Source organism: Cebus imitator, unplaced genomic scaffold, assembly GCF_001604975.1.
Source record: "Cebus imitator isolate Cc_AM_T3 unplaced genomic scaffold, Cebus_imitator-1.0 Scaffold261, whole genome shotgun sequence".
NCBI classification, from domain to species: domain Eukaryota; kingdom Metazoa; phylum Chordata; class Mammalia; order Primates; family Cebidae; genus Cebus; species Cebus imitator.
This window is the reverse complement of record NW_016107576.1, coordinates 3,293,159-3,313,959: the sequence shown is the minus strand read 5'-3', so window position 1 is coordinate 3,313,959 and position 20,801 is coordinate 3,293,159. Positions and strand designations below refer to the sequence as shown.

The window sequence follows — 20,801 nt, the reverse complement described above, 5'->3', positions numbered from 1 at the left end:
TTTTTTTGAGACAGAGTTTCACTCTTGTTGCTCAGGCTGAGTTTCAATGGCGTTATCTCGGCCCACCACACCTTCCACCTACCAAGTTCAAGCAGTTCTCCTGCCAAGTAGCTGGGACTACAGGCATGTACCACCATGCCTGGCTAATTTTGTATTTTTAGCAGAGATGAAGTTTCTCCATGTTAGGCTGGTCTCCAACTCCCAAGCTCAGGTGATCCATTCACCTGGCCTATAAAGCATTTATTTGTAATAGAGATCAGTTAATAAACTTTACTAGCAGTTTCTGTTACGTAATATTTAAAATTAAGAAATATATTATTAAAGCCAGCAAGATAATGAATATAAGCCCTGAGTAATTTGGCTAATCAAAATAAATTAAGAAATCCTGGCAGACTGTGGTCTACTTTTGATCACCCATAGCAATGGAGAGGGCCATCATTTTGATAGTACAAGGCCCTGGTTAAATGTGCCCCTAATCCCTACTAGTTTTTACTACTTCAGAACAAGAGGAAGAATAAGCCAGTTGTAGATGGTGGAAAAACAGCAAGTGAAGAGTTGCCACCGCATACAAAAAAGTAGTGGGACTGAAGAATTAAACTTCTAAACTTCTGGGACTGGCATAGAGAACTAATTGGACTGGTTTCTAGGCAGGAAGAGCTAGTTGAATGAGTATCTGGCATTGAATTTTTTTTTTTTTTTTTAAAGTGAAGAGATGCCTAAAAAGTCTATTGTATTCAAGTTATTATGAGAGATCAAAGAGACTGAAGAGCCTCAAGGTATCTTAGTGCTTCCAAGTTCTCAAGCTGATGAATAAGAGTGTCTACCAAAGCCCCACTGTTTTAATTGGGAAGTTCAAGTTAATCAGCCAATTCCAACTGTTTTTCACCAATTATAATCAAAGAACATCTTTTTAAAGAAACAAAACTGCTGATTACCAATAAAGGGGTATAAATACTGATCCAAAAATTATCGTTTTGTAACCAAAATCAGATATTTGATTAAGCTTATTCATATTCACAAACACGGTGTAATAGTCATTTGATATTTATGACTGCTCCCTCTGCCAAAATTATGTTACTTATAACCCAATACAGTTAATTTATCTTTAAATTCCTGAATTTGGTAAAAGCCTCTTACAAGAAGCTATGAACAAGAACTGAAACATTTTCTGTTTTAAGAGGAATTGAGGCTTGAAAGCCATTCTAAAATTAAAATTAATAAAGGCAAAAAATAATTTTGAAAGCAAATACTACAAAACTTTAGACATTAAAATTGGCACTAGTTAGTATATGAAAACATGTCTATAAATGCATGGGAAGTAATAGTACAGATTCCAGGTATGAGCGACTTATTGCAGATATATACTTAAATATATAGGCCGGGCGCGGTGGCTCAAGCCTGTAATCCCAGCACTTTGGGAGGCCGAGGCGGGTGGATCATGAGGTCAAGAGATCGAGACCATCCTCATCAACATGGTGAAACCCCGTCTCTACTAAAAATACAAAACATTAGCTGGGCATGGTGGTGCGTGCCTGTAATCCCAGCTACTCAGGAGGCTGAGGCAGGAGAATTGCCTGAACCCAGGAGGCGGAGGTTGCGGTGAGCCGAGATCGCGCCATTGCACTCCAGCCTGGGTAACATGAGTGAAACTCCGTCTCAAAAAAAAAAAATATATATATATATATATATTCCAGATACAAGTATACTTATATATTCCAGATATAAGTATTTCTTTTACTTGAAAATTAAAGTACCTTTTAATTATACCCTGTTGTGGCTGAGGACTCTTTCTGGGGAGAATAGGTCCTATATTTGTGATGAAAAATTCCAAATAGACTTTTGCTGATGAAATATAAACAATCCTTTTTTGAATTTTTGAACTGTCCCTTGACTCAGGAATCAGCCTGAACCATGGTTATGCAGAAATACTGAAGGAATAAAGCGAAGGATTAAAGTCTCTAAAACAGACTTTTCCTTTTAGCCAGTCTTGAAACATATCCCAAATACTGTATAATCTGTCCATCCTTATGAAGACGTTGAAGTTTAGGCCATGAAATTCAGAACTTTAAAAAAAAAAAGTTGGTAGAAATGGTTTTTATATACTTTAATACTCATTTTTCACAGATTCCCTTTTTGAATTTACCTATTTGCTAAAATGTATTTGTAACCCCGTAATATAGCAGTTTCACAGTCATTCATAGTATGCACAGAGCATCCAAATACTTGAGTGCCCAACATACATGTTCCGAGCTGAGGTCAAAAAGGTGACACCATTGTTTCAACTCTCATACTACAAATGAGTATCCTTTTAACAGTATTTAGTGCCACGTTTTTCACATTTTTTGCTTTTTTTGGTGATTTTACTGTTTAAAATGACCTCTAACCTTAGTAACAAAGTTTTATCTGGTATTCTAAGTACAAGAAGACCTTACAGAAAAAAATACGTGTTTCAGATAGCTTTATTCAGGCATGAGTTACAATGCTATTGGCCATTCAATGTTAATAAATTAATATGAATAAGATGTCTTCAAACAGAAACAGTGTAAAACAATGTTACATGTTGATTGATTTTGTTGAGAGATTCCCAGGAACCTCTGTTTTACCTGGGAGCAGTGGTTCAGCATTCATTAATTCAGTGGTTGCAAAGATGTTATCATAGGTAACAAGAATTATCTGTAACTTTTTAAACATTTTTATTGGGATATAATTCAGATAAAAAGTTCACCCATTTGGAGTGTACACGTCAATGACTTTTTAACACAGGTCGAGTATCCCTGATCTGAAATGCTTGGGACCAGAAGTGTTTTGAATTTCAGATTGGGAGATACTGCATTACCAGTTGAACATCCCTAATCCAAAAATCTGAAATGCTCTAGTGAGCATTTCCCTTTAGTGCCATGTCGGTGCTCAAAAAGTTTCAGATTGAGGAGCATTTTGGATTTCAGATTTTCCGATTAGCAATGCAACCTGTATATTCAGAATTGTGCAACCATAACCACAATTTAAATTTAGAACATTTTATCACCGCAAAAAACCCTGTACCTATTCGTGGTCACCTTCACACCTACTTCCCCAGCACTAAGCAACCACTAACCTGGTTTCTGTCTCTAAATGTCCCTGTGAATTATCACTGCCTTTTGTCTGGCATCTTTCACTTAACATGTCTCCAGGGCTCAACCACAGTAGATCATGTACTTCATTCCTTTTTATAATTGAACAATATTTTTTTGTATGGGTATACCACATTTTATTTATTATTTGGTAGGCATTTGGTTTTTTTGTTTTGTTTTTTGCCATTATGAATGCATCTATACCCTTTCAAGTATAAGTTTTGTGTGCAAATGTTTTTATTTCTCCTAGACATACACCTAGGAGTAGAATTACTGAGTCGTGCTATGTTTAGCTTTTTGAGAAACTACCAAACTTTTCTTTTTTCTTTTTTTGAGACAAAGTCTTGCTCTTGTCCCCCAGGCTGGAGTACAGTGGTGTGATCTTGGCTCACTGTAATCTCCATCTCCCGGGTTCAAGCAATATTCTGCCCCAGCCTCCTAAGTAGCTGGGATTACAGGTGCCTGCCACCATGCCCGGCTAATGTTTGTATTTTTTGTAGAGACGAGGTTTCACCATGTTGGCCAAGCTAGCCTCAAACTCCTGACCTCAGTTGATCCGCCCACCTCAGCCTCCCAAAGTGCTGAGATTACATGCGTGAGCCACTGCGCCTGGCTAAGAGTCTCATGCTCTACCGACTGAGCAAGCCAGGCTTGCTTCAAACTTTTCCAAAGTGGCTACACCACTTTGTATTCCCACCAGAAATGTATCAGGGCTCTAACTTCTGCACACCCTAGAGTTTCTTGATCGCTCATGAAGAGAAGACTCATTATTTTACAGTCTTATCATCTGGGACCATTTAGATGTAATAAAGCACTTTGCCCTCCCCCATAAGGTTGTTACACTGCAACTGCAATTCTTTGAAAAGTGTTTTTAATTCTCTCAATTTGCCTCTTCTGCTTTCTCTTACTTTATTGGATTTTAACTCATTTTCCTGTTTCCAAGCTTCAGTCATGAAAAAATCCATAATATCCTCACATCTGGTCGAGGTCATATTGTAATGGGAGTGGCAACCACTGAACCACTGAAAGCACACATACAAAATTACATAAAAAGCAATGAAGAAAAGTTACTAGGAGAGAATTACAAAGGAGGCAAAGATGAGCTTAGAGATGTCTAAGGGTGTAATATTTAAACAGGCCTAAAAGATGAACAGAGGCCATCAGGGAAAGAGTAAATTGAAATGCCTTCCAGTCAGGGAAGAGCCTGTACAGTGACCCTGACTTAGGAGAAAGTCTAGCACTTCCACGAACCTGAAAGAAGGGCAACATGCCTGGAACCTAGTGAGCCAGGGGAAACAGTAGTAGGAGAATGAGATTGAAAAGGTGAGCAAAGAGGATATAGTTCATGCCATCTTGAGAATTTAGCTGTATTCTTAGTTACTACTTTTAGAGTAAAATGAGAAAGGAAAAAACCCTTAAGCAGGGGAATTACAGAATCCAATAAGATCAACTCTAAAGGTCTTGAACAATCAGCAGATAATCAGTTATGCCTGTGGAAAAACAAAGTGCTTTATCTCATGCTTTCATTAATGACCAATAGGAGCTACTAGTATGCAATTTGCTTTTCTTTTCGTTTTTGTGGGTACAAAATAGGTGTATATATTTATGGGTTACGTGAGATATTTTGATACATGAATGCAATTTCATCAGGGTAAATGGGCTATCCATCACCTTAAGCATTTACCCTTTGTGTTACAGACAACCCAATTACACTCTTTTAGTTATTTTTAAATGTACAATTATTTTTTACTGTAGTCCCCCTGCTGTGCTAGCAAATACTAGGTCTTTCTAATTTTTTTGTATTCCTTAACCCCCCCCTCTCGTTTCCCCAGCACCACTTCTCCACTACCCTTCCCAGCTACAATTTGCTTTTTAAAACTATTTATCGGCTTGCTTTGAGAACAAAAAAAGACAAACCTAAGCATACATGTTAAATTTTTTGAGGTCCCAAAGTTGATTTGAATATGCTCAAAGAATCTTTATTCACTAGTTATGTTAACTAATGGTCACACCATACTTGGGCATTCATTCCACCCTCATCTGCCACCCCCATCTTTGAGCTGAATGCAATCTCAATTCTAGCTCCAATTGACAGACCATGGAGCTCTACCCTTGGAACAATTTGACTTATCTAAGACACTCCTTCTGTCCCCATCCCCACTATAACTAATACAAAGGTTCTTGGGGCTGGTTTTACCTCCTCCTGCATTCAGACTTTTGACCTAAGTCTGTGATTCCTGTTGCCTGATCTCCCAAATCATGAATCCTCATGTGCCCATGTAGACTAACGCCCAGGCTAACTCATCTTCTTTAAGTCCATATCTCTTCAGTTGAGCCCAATACAGGATTCAGTTCTTCCCCATGTAAAATGAAATCTCCTTGGCCGGGTGCAGTGGCTCAGGCCTGTAATCCCAGCACTTTGGGAGGCCAAGGCAGGTGGATCACCTGAGGTCAGCCTGGCCAACCTGGCAAAACCCCGTCTCACTAAAAAATACAAAAAAAATTAGCTGGGCGTGGTGGTGGGTGCCTGTAATCCCAAGTACTTGGGAGGTTGGGGCAGAAGAATCGCTTGAATCTGGGAGGCAGAGGTTGCAATCAGCAGAGATCGTGCCACTGCACTCCAGCCTGGGCAGCGAGCAAGACTCCATCTTAAAAAAAAAAAAAAAAAAAGTAGCCGGGCGCGGTGGCTCAAGCCTGTAATCCCAGCACTTTGGGAGGCCGAGGCGGGTGGATCACGAGGTCAAGAGATCGAGACCATCCTGGTCAACATGGTGAAACCCCGTCTCTACTAAAACTACAAAAAATTAGCTGGGCATGGTGGCACGTGCCTGTAATCCCAGCTACTCAGGAGGCTGAGGCAGGAGAATTGCTTGAACCCAGGAGGCAGAGGTTGCGGTGAGCCGAGATCGCGCCATTGCACTCCAGCCTGGGTAACAAGAGCGAAACTCTGTCTCGGAAAAAAAAAAAAAAAAGAAAAAGAAAATCTTCTTGTCCAGCTCTGTCCCTTGCCTATCCACTCCATCAATCTTACCCTGTACAGGCACAGCCCAGAGCCCAGTCCAGCCTCTTCCGGTCTAGTTTCTGTTGCTGCATTAAAAAACACCGTTAAGTGGAGGACTGAGAAGGTGAGGCAGTTCTGCTCCGTGCTGCCTTCTACCGGTTAAGACCTCCAAATTGGAAGGGCTGCCCAGGCAGAGGATGTCCTCCTGCCACCTTTGGAGGGGCAGTGCTGTGCTGGCCAACATTTGTGATGCTGCATGTCCCTAGCTCAGGTGAGGTCAAAGGATGAAGACGTCAAAGTCATTGCTTCTCACCCTTGTGCCCACTTTAACTCCTAACAGATGGCATTCACCTGTGCAACGCTCCCTCTGGGCATTGTAGTTTTTTTAAAAACTCAGAGAGGAAAAAGCATGACAGTAATTGGTCACCTCTGGCACTATTAGGAGCACATCAGTAAGAATGACTCTCAGACTTTGGCACAAGTAAGAGAATCTGTGGGTTTATGTGCAGTTTCCAAGCTTAACTCAAGAAAGCATATCAGAATGCAAAGCAGTACTTAAAAAAAAAAACAAAAACAAAAAAAAAAACAACGCCCTTAAACCTAATGGTTTAAAACAAGGTTATCCAGCCTGTTTTAATATAGGATAGCTTTGAATGCAGCCCAACATAAATTCATAGTTTCTTAAAACAAGATTTTTTTTGCGGTGTTTTTTTTTTTTTTTAGCTCATTAAATATTTTTAGGTAGACTAAGGAAGGAGACCCCTTTCTCTTAAGCGTCCAAGACCACTTCCCCTTATCCTTCTACACTGCATTTCAAAAGGAGAGGTGAAAGTTGAAAATAGAAGGCACAAGGTCAGTGGAGGAGACAAAACCGGTGCCACTAGCTGGACCTGGAAGTTAAAGATTAAACCCCCAACCCTAGTTCCTATCCTATCTATAGATGGCAGGCCTGGTATGGAGGAATCCTCCCCGGAAGGCATTGTTCTTGCTTAATTATGATTAGACCCCCACCTAACCACGCACCCCTCGCTTACCTCATTGATCATGACCCTCTCAAATGTATCCCCTAAGATTATGAGCCTTTAAAAGAAGCCAGGATTTTCTAGTTGGGGAGCTCATTTCTTGAGATGCAAGTCTGCTGAGACTCCTGGCCCAATAAACAGCCACTTCTTTCACAAACCTGGTGTCCCAAGAGGTTTTGTCTGCCGCATGACCTGCTATTTTATGTATTAGATTTATTTTATGTGTGCTCTAAGACTGCTCTTCCCATGTGGCCCAGGGAAGCCAAAAGATTGCACATCCCTGGTTTAAAACATCCAGTGGGCGTTGGCTCAGACCTGTAATCCCAGCACTTTGGGAGGCCGAGGTGAGAGGATTACTTGAGCCCAGGAATTCAAAACTAGTCTGGGCAACATAGTGAGACCCCGCCTCTACAAAAAATAAAACGTTACCTGGTTGTGGTGTTGCACACCTATAGTCTCAGGAGGCTGAGGTGGGCAGATCACTTGAGCGCAGGAGGTTGAGGCTGCAGTGAGCCATGAGCACACCACTGCACTCCAGACTGTGCGACACAATGAGACCCTGTCTCAAAAATTAAAAAAAAAAAAGAAAAAAAGAAAAAACATTATTTATGTGGCTTACAAATCTAATTTGGGCAGGGCTCAAATTAGAGGAGCCCTTATCTGTGATCTACAAGATATTGGCTGGAGTAGCTCAACTGGGGGCTGGCATATGCCCGTCCAAGATGGATTACTCACACAGCTGGCAAACTGACACTGGCTGTCACTTCCTTTTCATTAAGCAGCTTGGGCTTCCTCACAGCATGGTGGCTGGGTTCCAAAAGTAAGCATCCTAAGAGGCTGAAAGTGAAAACCGCCAGTTTCTTAAGATGTAGGCCCAGAAATGGCAATGTCACTTCTACCATCTTCTATGGGTCAAGCAGTCACAAAGCCCAGATTCAGGAGAAGGGGACATAAAGCGGTGTCAAAAAAATCTTAGAGCCCTGTTTGAAAACTTCCACACCTACTCATCTACTCAATGCATTTGGGTGATTTTTTTTTTTTTGTATGTGTTTCTTTTGCCTTAAGGGGCATTTTTCTCACTTTAGATTTACTTTTAGGACTGTTTGAGAAATTCTGAGTTGTTACCTGTAGCTCTGGGTCTATCCATTGGTCAGGCACTCCAATGATTTAACTGGAAACAAGAACTTACCTCCTAGATTTTTAATTAGAGCAAAGCAGTTTCATCAGGTTTGTAAGGTAATTTCCAATGCTATATAAACATCTCTAAGTTATCTTCACACAAGACCCTCTCAACCTTAAAGCAGAACTAGTGTAGGACACCTTCCCACTCCCCTCCCTACACAAGTCAATAATTCTGTATATCTGGTCTCCTAATCTGTAAGTGGTATATATGAGCATCATACTCATGAGTCCAGTGGTTTGTTTTAAATAGTTTGACATTCTCTTTTGTGATGTGTTACCTTGGCTGGCCTATGGTACCCAACTGTTGGTCAAACACTAATGTAGATATTGCTGTGAAGGTAATTTTTAGACATGATTAACATTTATAAAAGCAGATTACCATTATAATGTAGGTAGGCCTCATTCAATCAATTGAAGACCTTAAGAATAAAGACTGAGCTTTCCCAAAGCAGAAGGAATTCTGCCTCAAGACTGTAACATAGAAACCCCGCATGAGTTTCCAGCCTGCTGTCCCTCCTTACAGATTTCAGACTTAGAACTGCTACATCAGCTCCTAACTGCATTTGCAGCCTGCCGGACTATCCTACAGATTTCAAACTTCTCAATCCCCACAATTGCATGAACCAATTCCTTCAAATAGGAAAAAAAAAAAAAACTTAAAATGTATTTAGTTATGGAAAGAAATAGATTCTGTCAGCTCTGTTTCTCTAGAAAGCGTGAATTCACCTTTTGTAACATTCTGTGCATTAATGATTAACTTGAACTTATAAAGATTTGCAAGGAAAAGATCAACATAAATCTAGACTGCTAGAGGCTCTATATACAACCTATGTTTAGAGATTATCAGTGATATGGTTTGGGACTTTGTCCCCACCCACAGCTCATGTTCAATTGTAATCCCCAGTGTTGGAGATGGGGCCTGGTGGGAGATGATTAGATCATGGGGATGAATTCTTATGAATGGTTTAGCACCATCCCTTTGGTGCTGTTCTCATGAAACTGAGTTATCATGAGATCTGGTTGTTTAAAAGTGTGTAGCAGCTGGGCATGGTGGCACACTCCTGTAATCCCAGCAGTTGGAAGGCTGTGGTAGGTGGATTGCCTGAGTCCAGGAGTTCAAGACCAGCCTGGGCAACATGGCAAAACCTTATCTCTATCAAAAATACAAAGAAATAGCCAGACATTGTGGTGCAAGCCTGTGGTCCCAGCTATGCTGGAGGCTGAGGTGAGAGGATCACTTGAGCCTACATGTCAAGGCTGCAGTGAGCTGACACTGTGCCACTTCCACTCCAGCCTGGTCAACAGAGCAAGACCTTGGTTCAAAAAACAAATGTGTGTAGTATCTCCCCGTCTCTACGTTCATCCTGCTCCTGGCCATGTGAAGTATCTGCTCCTTTGTCTTCTGCCACAATTGTAAGTTTCCTGAGGACTTCCCAGAAGCCAAGCAGATGCCAGAATCACACTCCCTGTACAGCCTGCAGAACTGTGAGCCAAATAAGCCTCTTTATAAATTACCCAGTCTCAGGTATTTCTTTATAGCAATGCAAGAATGGACTAATACAATCAGTCTGTGATACTGGACAAAATTTTGACAGTCTCCTCCTCATAGCCAACGAGCCAAAGTGCCATTGCCAACATGGTGGTGGTTTCCTCATTTGCAGTAATGTATGGGATTATGTTTACATTTAGTTGTACATAGTATATACCCTCAAAGCTGATTAAATGAGTCACTCAACACTGCTTACAAGAAAAGACTTAACAGATGAAAAAAACCCTGCATCTTTAGAGTATAAACAGTGATGTTGACTGGTTCTGAAGTTTCTGAAAGGCAGAACAATAGTGGGAAAAATATGTTTTATAATTGATTTGCCAACAGAAGTGGAAAAGTTACTGGGTAATAAACCAGCATAGCTCCGGAAGAAATACCTCTTGTCAAATTAATGTAATTTTTTTCAACAGAGTTATTTCTCTATTGGAACAGGAGGAAATGATGGATGTCATTTGTTCTCAGTGTAGCCAGGCATTTTATCCTGTCTGACATTATGTAGTTATTTGTAAACCAGAAAAAAAACGAACAAAAAACATGATCTAACACCTCAGTTCTTAAGTGAGTGTGTTTGAGAATGCTAAAGGATTTGTTCTCAGTTATTTTCAATGGATCACTATCAAGAGCAAAGCAAATGGCATCTTCAGATTTCCATTTTGATATGAATGTGGCTAGAACTTTGGTACTTGGCAGTGAGTAGCCATGAGCAGGAGAAAAGGGTACCAACAATTATTGGGGATTTTTTTTTTTTTTTTTTGAGATGGAGTCTCACTCTGTCACCAGGCTATAGTGCAGTGGCGTGATCTCAGCTCACCGCAACCTCCGACTCTCTGGTTCAAGCGATTCACCTGCCTCGGGCTCCTGAGTAGCTGAGATTACAGGCACAAGCCACCACGGCCAGCTACATTTTTTTTGCATTTTTAGTAAAGACAGGGTTTCACCATGTTGGCCAGGATGGTCTCGAGATCCTGATTTTGTGATCTGCCCACCTCGGCCTCCCAAAGTGCTGGGATTACAGGCGGGAGCCACTGAGCCCAGCCAGCAATTGGGGATTATTTTAATTTCATGTCATTTTTTCCTTTGGCGATTGACTTTTATTTCTTCTCTCCCTGTGCCTTGTCCTGGAATAGGATATAAATTTGCCTCTACATCTTATACTTCGTGGTGCCAGTCATCTGTAAATATTGACCCTCTGCCTTTGTTTTTAATATTTGGCATTTTGTTGATTTTTTCTCATGACCACTGAGTACATTGGAGCTCTGTACTCTTGTCCAGGGGAAGCCCTCTAAGATTTCTCCAAGTATGAGTTGAAAGACTTATTTGGATTTTGATCTTCTCAATGTCTCCTTCTTCTACTGCTATGAATTACCAGCTGTTGGTATTAGAGTCTGTGCCACATTAAGGTCACATTGCCCACACTTTATAAGCAAATTTTAAAAGAACTACATTTTTAAGGATTCTTTATTGAGTAACACATCACATATTTTCTTTACAAGACAAAATTTAATATGTGTAAATTATGGCTTAAGTTTAACAAGGAACTTCTCAGGAACTCATCAATGCATATTAAGAAGCTTGGGTTTTATTTACTCTATAGATCAGTGGGTCTTAAAATGTAGAGTATATTAGTATTTCCTGTGAAAGTTACTAAAAAGTACAGAATCTAAGGCCCTAATCCCAGAGCTTCTAGCTCAGTAAATCTGGGTTGGACACAGTAATCTGCATTTGTCCAAGCACCATAGGTAATTGTAATATAGAAAATACTTAGGCCGGGCACACTGGCTCATGCCTGTAATCCCAGCACTTTGGGAGGCCGAGGTGGGCAGATCACAAAATCAGGATCTTGAGACCATCCTGGCCAACATGGTGAAACCCCATCTCTATAAAAAAAAAAAAGAAAGAAAGAAAATCCTTAGACTGTAGTTTGAAAAACACCATTGTAGGACGAGGGATACTTAAGGTTCCTGAGCACATGTGTGGCATTGTGGCATGATCACATATGTATTTTAAATGGGTTTTGCTGCAGATGAATTGGAAGAAGGACCAGTTTGGAGGCTATTTCAGTAGCCCAAGAAAGCAATGATGGAGATGGGGCAGGATATTAGTGAGGACTGAAAGGAGAAGATAGATATAAAAGTATATTGATAGTTCTAAATTAAAATGCCTATAGGAGCCAGTCAGATAACATAAACAAGTTCAGAGACTCAAGAAAAGATTATAAGTAGTGACAGATGCACAGGGCATGCCCCACCTAAAGAAGACAGCTGCAGCCGGGTGTGGTGGCTCATGCCTATCACCATAGCACTTTGGGAGGCCGAGGCATGTGGGTCACTTGAGGTCAGGAGTTTGAGACCAACTGGCCAACATGGTGAAACACCATCTCTACTAAATCAAAAATTAGCTGGGTGTGGTGGCGCACACCTGTAGTCCCAGCTACTTGGGAGGCTGAGGTGGGAGAATCACTTGAACCCGAGAGGTGGAGTTTGCAGTGAGCCAAGATTGCACCACTGCCCTCCAGCCTGGGCAACAGAGCAAAACTACATCTCAAAAAAAAAAAAAAAAAAAATACAGCTGCTTCTCTGTTCTAGCTGATCTTGGCTATACTGGAGTATGGGTCCACTCTTACCAAATATTATAGTTTCTCAAAAGAATCTAGAATTTGGCATTTAAAATGCAAAACATCCATTTTTAAATAGTGGCAACAAATTTAAATTCTTTCCAACCTCAGTGGAAGCCAACCATGATTTTAGGCCCACAGATCCATTTGCAACCTCTTTTTGTGGATGAGGAGGAAAAGGGAAACATCACGGATGACTTCACTGACTCATGGACGCTCACACTGAGAAATCAGGACAAAGGGCCAGTTAAGGGAAAAATGAAGGCATCTTTTCTGAATTTGAACTTAAGAAGGCTGAGATTTCCACGGGGAGATGTTCAGGTGGAAGTTGCTGTATGTGTCTGACGCTCAGAAGAAAGGTCTGAGAGAGAGAGGTTTAGGATAAGCAAGTATGCCAGTACAATGCGATTGGTCGCATCTGCATTTAACCTCCACAGATTCAGTCAAACGCAGATGGCAAAATGGAAAGAAGGAAAACAGATTGAATAGAGTAATTTCTCCACTCAGCGTATGCACCAAAGTGAGCTTGCAATGGAAAATGTGAGTCTCTTCCCTCATTTTATCTCAGTTCCCCACATCACTAACAGGTAAGCACTTTGTTGTACCATGTCTAATTCTAAGTACTTTGCTAAGGGATTTTCAAGGGTAAATTTACATGCAATAGTTTTGCCTTATACACTAATTTTAGAGCCTCCCTTCCAATTTCTGTGTCCGCTATATTAAAACCATAAGAAAGGATGAGATCATCCTAGAGACGAATGTAATGAAAAGAGCAGTAGTGTAGCGCTGGATCCAGGAGAACGTCAATGTATGAGATGGAAAGAACCCGTGGAAAAGAAAGGAAATGAAAGGCAACAAAGAGACCCAAAAGAGTATCAGGGACACCAGTGCATTGGTCTTTCATGTCACATACAGAAGAACATTCCAGTAGAATGAGAACTGAAAATGTGTTCATTCTATTTTTGGAATGAACAATTGGAAGGTCATTGTTGACCTTAGGAAGAACTCTTTCAAACTGCCTGGATTAGTTTGCTAGTGCTGCTGTAACAAAGTACCACAGACTGTGTGGCTTAAACAACAGGACATAATATTCTCATAGTTCTGGAGGCTAGATGTCAGAGATTAAGGTGTCAACAGGGTTGGTTTCTTCGGAGGCCTCTCTGCTTGACATGCAGGTAACTGTCTTCTCTCAGTGTCTTCACATAGCCTCACACAGTTGTCCATCTGTGCGTGTATGTGTCCTGATCACTTACTAAAAGGACACCAGTCATATTAAAGTAGGCCCTACCCTTGTGAACTCATTTCAACTTAATTACCTCTTTAAAGACCCGATCTCCAAATACAGTCATATTCTGAGGTGTTGGAAATTAGGACTTCAACATACAATTTTGGGATGGGGTAGAGGGACACAATTCAGAGGAAACCAGATTTCAGGGCAGTGGGGAGATAAGTGAATTGAAGAGAAATGGGGAGGTGGGAAATAGAGACAACTGGAGAAATTTGAATAAGAGGTGACAGTTAGATTGGCTTTGAGAATCAAAGGAAGAGTTTTTTAACCTGGGAAACACTTGAGATGTTTATAAGCTGAGAAGAAGATGCCAGCGAAGAAGGAGGAAAAAAAAGTATGTGGGAGAGGCAGTGGGTCAAATGCATGCGTGCTTGGCTTCACTTGGAAGGAAGAGAGCCTGGGGGAAAAGAGATGAGAATGGGCAAGAGTGCACACAACCAGATAGCATGGAAAGGGAAGGACCTCGGCCGTCTCAGCCATGTGGGATGCAAGGCCATTCATCAGGATTTGAGAGAGCAGCTAAGGGCTGCATGATAGGCTTGTAAGGAAGGTTTGGAATCATTGCTGAGGAAGGTAGGAGAGGGAGTAGATGGAAGACAAATCTGGAGTGACACTGATCTATTTGAAGTCTAACTTTGGACCTTCACTGGTTTACCATGTGACTTCAGCTAAATTTTCTAATTATTCCTCTTCATGTTATTCTATGTGAAGTAGGGTTAATAACAACTATGATGAACACATTATTGAGAATATTAAATAATAAAATTGTTGCATTTCAGTGACATTATTAGTAGCATGCTGCTTCTTTCATTACCCAATGCTAGCAAACTGGTTCTAACTTTCTCTTCTTTTTCTTTATTCAAGCTTCATCTGGACCATTTTTCCAGGGCTCTATGGTTGACTGTGTAGATTTCATGATGGCATTTCACGTCCATTCAAAAGTTAAGTGAGGAGGTGTTACTTTACCCATTTAGTCATAACGGTTTTCAGAACATTCCAGATAAAACCTGCTTTTTCTCAAAGAAAATAAAATACACCAAAACATTTTCAAATTAAAATAGGCACTGAACAAACATATTGCTGCCAGGAATACTCTAAGCTCTACTCAAAGCTGGTTTGTAGGATTGTAAATTGAGACCAGCCTTTGCTTCTTATCCTATAGGGGCAATGAGTCAGGATTTCCTGAAATTAAGCAATCATGTAAAATGCATCAGCGGTTTCTAGAACACCTCCGGCATCCTTGTGCCAAGAAATTAACATGTTTTCTACTTGGCATCTCATTTATATTCCTCAGTGACTCCATTAAGATCCTTCTATCAGCCTGAAACAGTATGATAATGTAGCTAAGATTCATCACTGAAAGTTTATTTTTTCTGGAAATGCATAAGCTTGGTGATGATCGCTACATATCATTGGGAGGGTTGAATTCCAAGTCAGAATCGTGACTTTATAATCAAAGTTACACTAGCTATTAGTCCTATTTCAACCCCTCGCATTGCTTAACATGATTTTAGCCTGATTTTTGTCCCAACTCTACTACACTGGAACTTTTCTTCGCTACCAGTAATCTCCTCATTGCCAACCCTTTGTTCTCATTCTGTTTGAACTTTCTGTACCAATTTCATCTCTGTACTGAAAGACCTTTTGTTTCCAAAATAGAATTTTTTCCCCTAGCGATCTTCTATCTTTCTTTGCTGGTTACTTCTTATTCCTGTGCCTACCCCCGGGATGCTGCAGTTGTCCCAAGGTTATGTCATTGTCCCTCCTCCTGTCAAGTGTCAGAAATTCAAATGGGAGCAGGGACTGGGCCAGGCAGGTAACATGAAAGTCTGATGTAATTAATAGTAGTGTGGGGACTCTGGCAAAGAGAAGATGCATACATATCCCATTTGGAGGCACCCACAACTGAAAGCTTTTTAAATACCATCTTGGCCAAAAAAGTTTCATAGACTAAGCTGTATGGCTTTTTAATAACAGAGCTGTTCTCAGAAACCAAGTCTTCTTGTCCAAGCCTCTGAGGGCAGGACCCATCATGTTTTGTGTACCACTTAACCTCTGCTGAATACATAAGTAATCATTCCTGAATTTGAGTTCAGGGGCCTAAGTCACTCAGCATGGTTTACTTTTTAATCTGTAAAACAGGCTACCCCAGAAGTTCACTTACATTTGTTTCTAAATATGATACAAACATTTTACTGTTAGTGATATCATTTTTATCTTAAATTTTTCCAAAGGGCCTTCTTGTGTTTTTCTAACTTAGAAGTGTCACCTCCCTGCATCCTGAAGTTCCTTCCGATCTGTGACACCCACCAAGAGTTTACTTACACTGTTATATCTGACATTTATGCGGAGTTCACAGGTGATCATCCTGGCTTATAAGAAGGGAAGAACTCACCTTCTTCATCTAGAAATCTTAGTTTTTTGTGCTCTGCCTATGCATTTTCCTAGGTTTAGCAACCACAAATATGTACTTATTTAACATCCTTTATCACGAAATTTCAATTTACCTATGAGAAAATGATTTAATAAAGAATCTGGGTCAGGGGCGGTGGATCACACCTGTAACCCCAGCACTTTGGGAGGCCAATGTGGGTGGAACATGAGGTCAAGAGATCAAGACCATCCTGGTGAACATGGTGAAACCCCGTCTCTACAAAAAATTAGCTGGGCATGGTGGCACGTGCCTGTAATCCCAGCTACTCAGGAGGCTGAGGCAGGAGAATTGCCTGAACCCAGAGGCAGAGGTTGCGGTGAGCCGAGATCACGCCATTGCACTCCAGCCTGGGTAACAAGAGCAAAGCTCCATCTCAAAAAAAAAAAAAAAAAAGAATCTGAGTGAAAACCTAACATCTGAAGGTGCTTTTTCTTGCACAGAGTACACAATATAAAAAACAATCAGGCCGGGCACAGTGGCTCACGCCTGTAATCCCAGCACTTTGGGAGGCCAACACGGGCAGATCATGAGGTCAAGAAATTGAGACCATCCTGGCCAACACGGTGAAATCCCATCTCTACTAAAAATATGAAAAATTAGCTGGGTTTGGTGGTGCACACCTGTAGTCTCAGATACTCAGGAGGCCAAGTCAGGAGAATCACTTGAACCCAGGAGGCGGAGATTACAGTGAGCCAAGATCGCAAGACTTTGTCTCAAAAAATAAAATAAAAAACAATCAGAAAGTATTTGCTTGAGAACATTCTCGAAATGATACACAACCTCACACAGTACTTTTCATGTTCGCGAAAGCTGTTATGAAGACACCAAAGGAATTTCTCTTGAAGCAAAGACTAATGAGAACTAAGTTCTGATTTTTTTTATCTTGCCCAAATTCCTATCTAAGGGGTCTGGGGAGTCAAGGCCTGCAAACCATAAATTTTCATCATATGGGTTTTATTTACCCCTATATGTCCTGACTTACTTTTAAATCTGACTCCGATATAACATTATAAGACAAAGAAGAAAATCGAAATATTTTACCCAAAAACATGTTTCTTTGCCATATTTTAAATGGCTCTGAAATCCTTTGTGGGGAAAAATTTGCTCTGTAAATTATCTCTATTAACTTAGCTAGATCTTTTTCTTGCAGGCCCTCCAATCCTGATGAGAGTAACTGAGAGTCTATCACCTTTTAAAAGTTCTGAATAGGAAACATTTGTCATCTATTGTATCTAAGGGCAGCCACTATGAGACTTAAAAAAACTCGTAGTCTCCAAACCTCCTTAAGCTGATAAGCAACTTCTGCAAAGTTTCAGGATACAAAATCAATGTGCAGAAATCACAAGCATTCCTATACACCAATAACAGACAGCAGACAGCCAAATCATGAGCGAACTCCCATTTGCAATTGCTTACAAAGAGAATAAAATACCTGGGAATACAACTAACAAAGGAGGTAAAAAATCTCTTCAAGGAGAACTACAAACCACCGATCAAGGAAATAAGAGAGGACACAAACAGATAGAAAAATGTTACATGCTCATGGTTAGGAAGAATCAGTATTGTGAAAATGACCATAATTCCCAAAGTAATTTATAGATTCAATGCCATCCCCATCAATCTACCATTGACCTTCTTCACAGAACTGGAAAAAAACACTTTAAATTTCATATGGAACCAAAAGAGAGCCCACATAGCCAAGACAATCCTAAGCAAAAAGAACAAAGCTGGAGGCATCATGCTACCTGACTTCAGACTACACTACAAGGCTACAGTAATCAAAACAGCATGGTACTGGTACCAAAACAGAGATATAGACCAATGGAACAGAACAGAGGCCTTGGAAGCAATGCCACACATCTACAACCATCTGGTATTTGATAAACCAGACAAAAACAAGCAATGGGCAAAGGATTCCCTGTTTAATAAATGGTGTTGGGAAAACTGGCTAGCCATAGGCAGAAAGCTGAAACTGGACCCCTTCCTTACGCCTTATACAAAAATTAACTCCAGATAGATTAAAGATTTAAACATAAGAACTAACACCATAAAAACCCTAGAAAAAAACCTAGGCAAAATCATTCAGGTCATAGACACAGGCGAGGACTTCATGACTAAAACACCAAAAGCAATGGCAACAAAAGTCAAAATAGACAAATGGTACCTAATTAAACTTAAGAGCTTCTGCACAGCAAAAGAAACAATCTTAAACTGGCAACCAGCAGAATGGGAAAAAATTTTCACAATCTACCCATCAGACAAAGGGCTAACATCCAGAATCTACAAAGAACTAAAGCAGATTTACAAGAAAAAAACAAACTCGTTCAAAAGTGGATGAAGGTTATGAACACTTTTCAAAAGAAGACAAATACGTGGCCAAAAAACATATGAAAAAATGCTCATCATCATTGGTCATTAGAGAAATGCAAATCAAAACCACATTGAGATACCATCTCACGCCAGTTAGAATGATTATCATTAAAACATCTGGAGACAACAGATGCTGGAGAGGATGTGGAGAAATAGGAACACTTTCACACTGTTGATGGGAGTGGAAATTAGTTCAACCATTGTGGCGACTGTGTGGCGATTCCTCAAGGATCTAGAAATAGAAATTCCATTTTACCCAGCAATCCCATTACTGGATATATACCCAAAGGATTATAAATCATTCTATCATAAAGACACATGCACACGTATGTTCATTGCAGCACTGTTTACTATAACAAAGACCTGGAACCAACCCAAATGTCCATTGGTAATAGACTGGACAAAAAAAACGTGGCCCATATACACCATGGAATACCATGCAGCCATAAAAGACGATGAGTTCATGTCCTTTGTAGAGACATGAATGAATCGGGAAACCATCATTCTTGGCAAACTGACACAAGAACAGAAAATCAAACACTGCATATTTTCACTCATAGGTGAGTGATGAACAATGAGAACGCTTGGGCACAGGGAAGGGAACAACACCCACAGAGATAGGTCAGGGGGTTGGGGGGGTGGGGGAGACGGGGAGGGATAACACCAGGAGAAATACCTGACATAGGCGACAGTGGTGGGGAATGGAGACAGCAAACCACCATGGCATGTATGTACCTATGCAACAATCCTGCAGGATGCAGGACGTGCGCATGTACCCCAGAGCCCAAATACAATAAAAAAAAAAAAAACAGAATAAAACAAAAAAAAACTTTGGTCTCCACATTTCTTTATTTTAACTTGAACATTTCCTTTCTATTGATCCCAGGTATTTAGACAAAATCAACCAATTGTCAATCAGAAAATGTTCAAATTTACCTACAGCCTGGAAACCACCCCCATCCCCCACCCCCATCCCCCACTTCCCATCCCCCATCCCCCATCCTCCACTCCCCACTCTCCACCACCACGCCTCACCCCCACCACCCCTGCCACTCCTCTTTGAATTGTCCTGCCTTTCTGAAGCAAACCAGTGTATTTCTCGAATATATTTGATTGATGTCTCATGCCTTCCTAAAATGTGTAAGACCAAGCTGCACCCTGACTGCCTTGGGCACATGTTCTCAGGACCTCCTGAGGGCTGTGTCATGGGCCATGGTCACTCATATTTGCCTCCGAATAAATGTCTTTAAATATTTTACAGTGTTTGACTCTTTTTGTTGACACTAAAAAGATATCACTCTTCTTCTTCTTCCTCAGGATGTGTTATCACCAGCTCAGCAGAGGCAGTTCAGTTTGGCCCAAGAACCAATGTTTCTCATTTTGCATGGTTCTAAACATGTAAAACAGTCTTACCTTAAGCTCCCTAAATAAAAGGGGACTTGGTTGGGCTTGGTGGCTCATGCCTGTAATCCCAGCACTTTGGGAGGCCTGAGGTTGGGAGTTCAAGACCTGCCTGACCAACATGGAGAAATCCCATCTCTACTAAAAATACAAAATTAGCCAGGCATGGTGGTGCATGCCTGTAATTCCAGCTAGTAGGGAGGCTGAGGCAGGAGAATTGCTTGAACCCAGGAGTGGAGGTTGCAGTGAGCCAAGATTGCGACATTGCATTCCAGTCTGGGCAACAAGAGTGAAACTCCATCTCAAAATAAATGAAATAAAATAAAATAATAGAAGAGGACTCAGGTTTGTTGGTGATAAAAGTGCTTGATGGCAGAAAGTGGGACCAACACTCAGGCAAAATTTTTCTCAGCAAGGCAGTTTACTTCTGCATGGAAGGCAGAAGCAAGGCACCAAACAAAGGAGAGCAGCAGTTTTTCCCTAATGCGGACCCTGTTCCTGTGTCCTCCCGCTTGGGCTGGGGTCAGACCACACAATCTAGGCTAAATCCGATTGGCTACTGTTGACATCATCAAGGGGCAAGGGTGGGCTTTTGACGGGAAGGACGGTTACATAGGTGACCAGAAATGCTTGGGCATGTTTGGTCACAGCAGAGATAGATGAGTGGGAAAGATTATAGAATAGAACAAAGAAAAGGCCGGGCGTGGTGGCTCAAGCCTCTAATCCCAGCACTTTGGGAAGCCGAGGTGCGTGGATCACGAGGTCAAGAGATCGAGACCATCCTGGTCAACAAGGTGAAACCTCGTCTCTACTAAAAATACAAAAATTAG

The 20,801-nt window shown here is 40.9% G+C and overlaps 1 non-coding gene across 1 annotated transcript; it reads left to right on the top strand.

Moving 5' to 3' along the window:
* Positions 1-6,220: 6,220 nt before the first annotated feature.
* On the top strand, positions 6,221-6,358 carry LOC119467144. Its single transcript, XR_005195676.1, has one exon. It is a non-coding gene; the product is annotated as a small nucleolar RNA SNORA47 (small nucleolar RNA).
* The last annotated feature ends 14,443 nt before the right edge of the window (positions 6,359-20,801 follow it).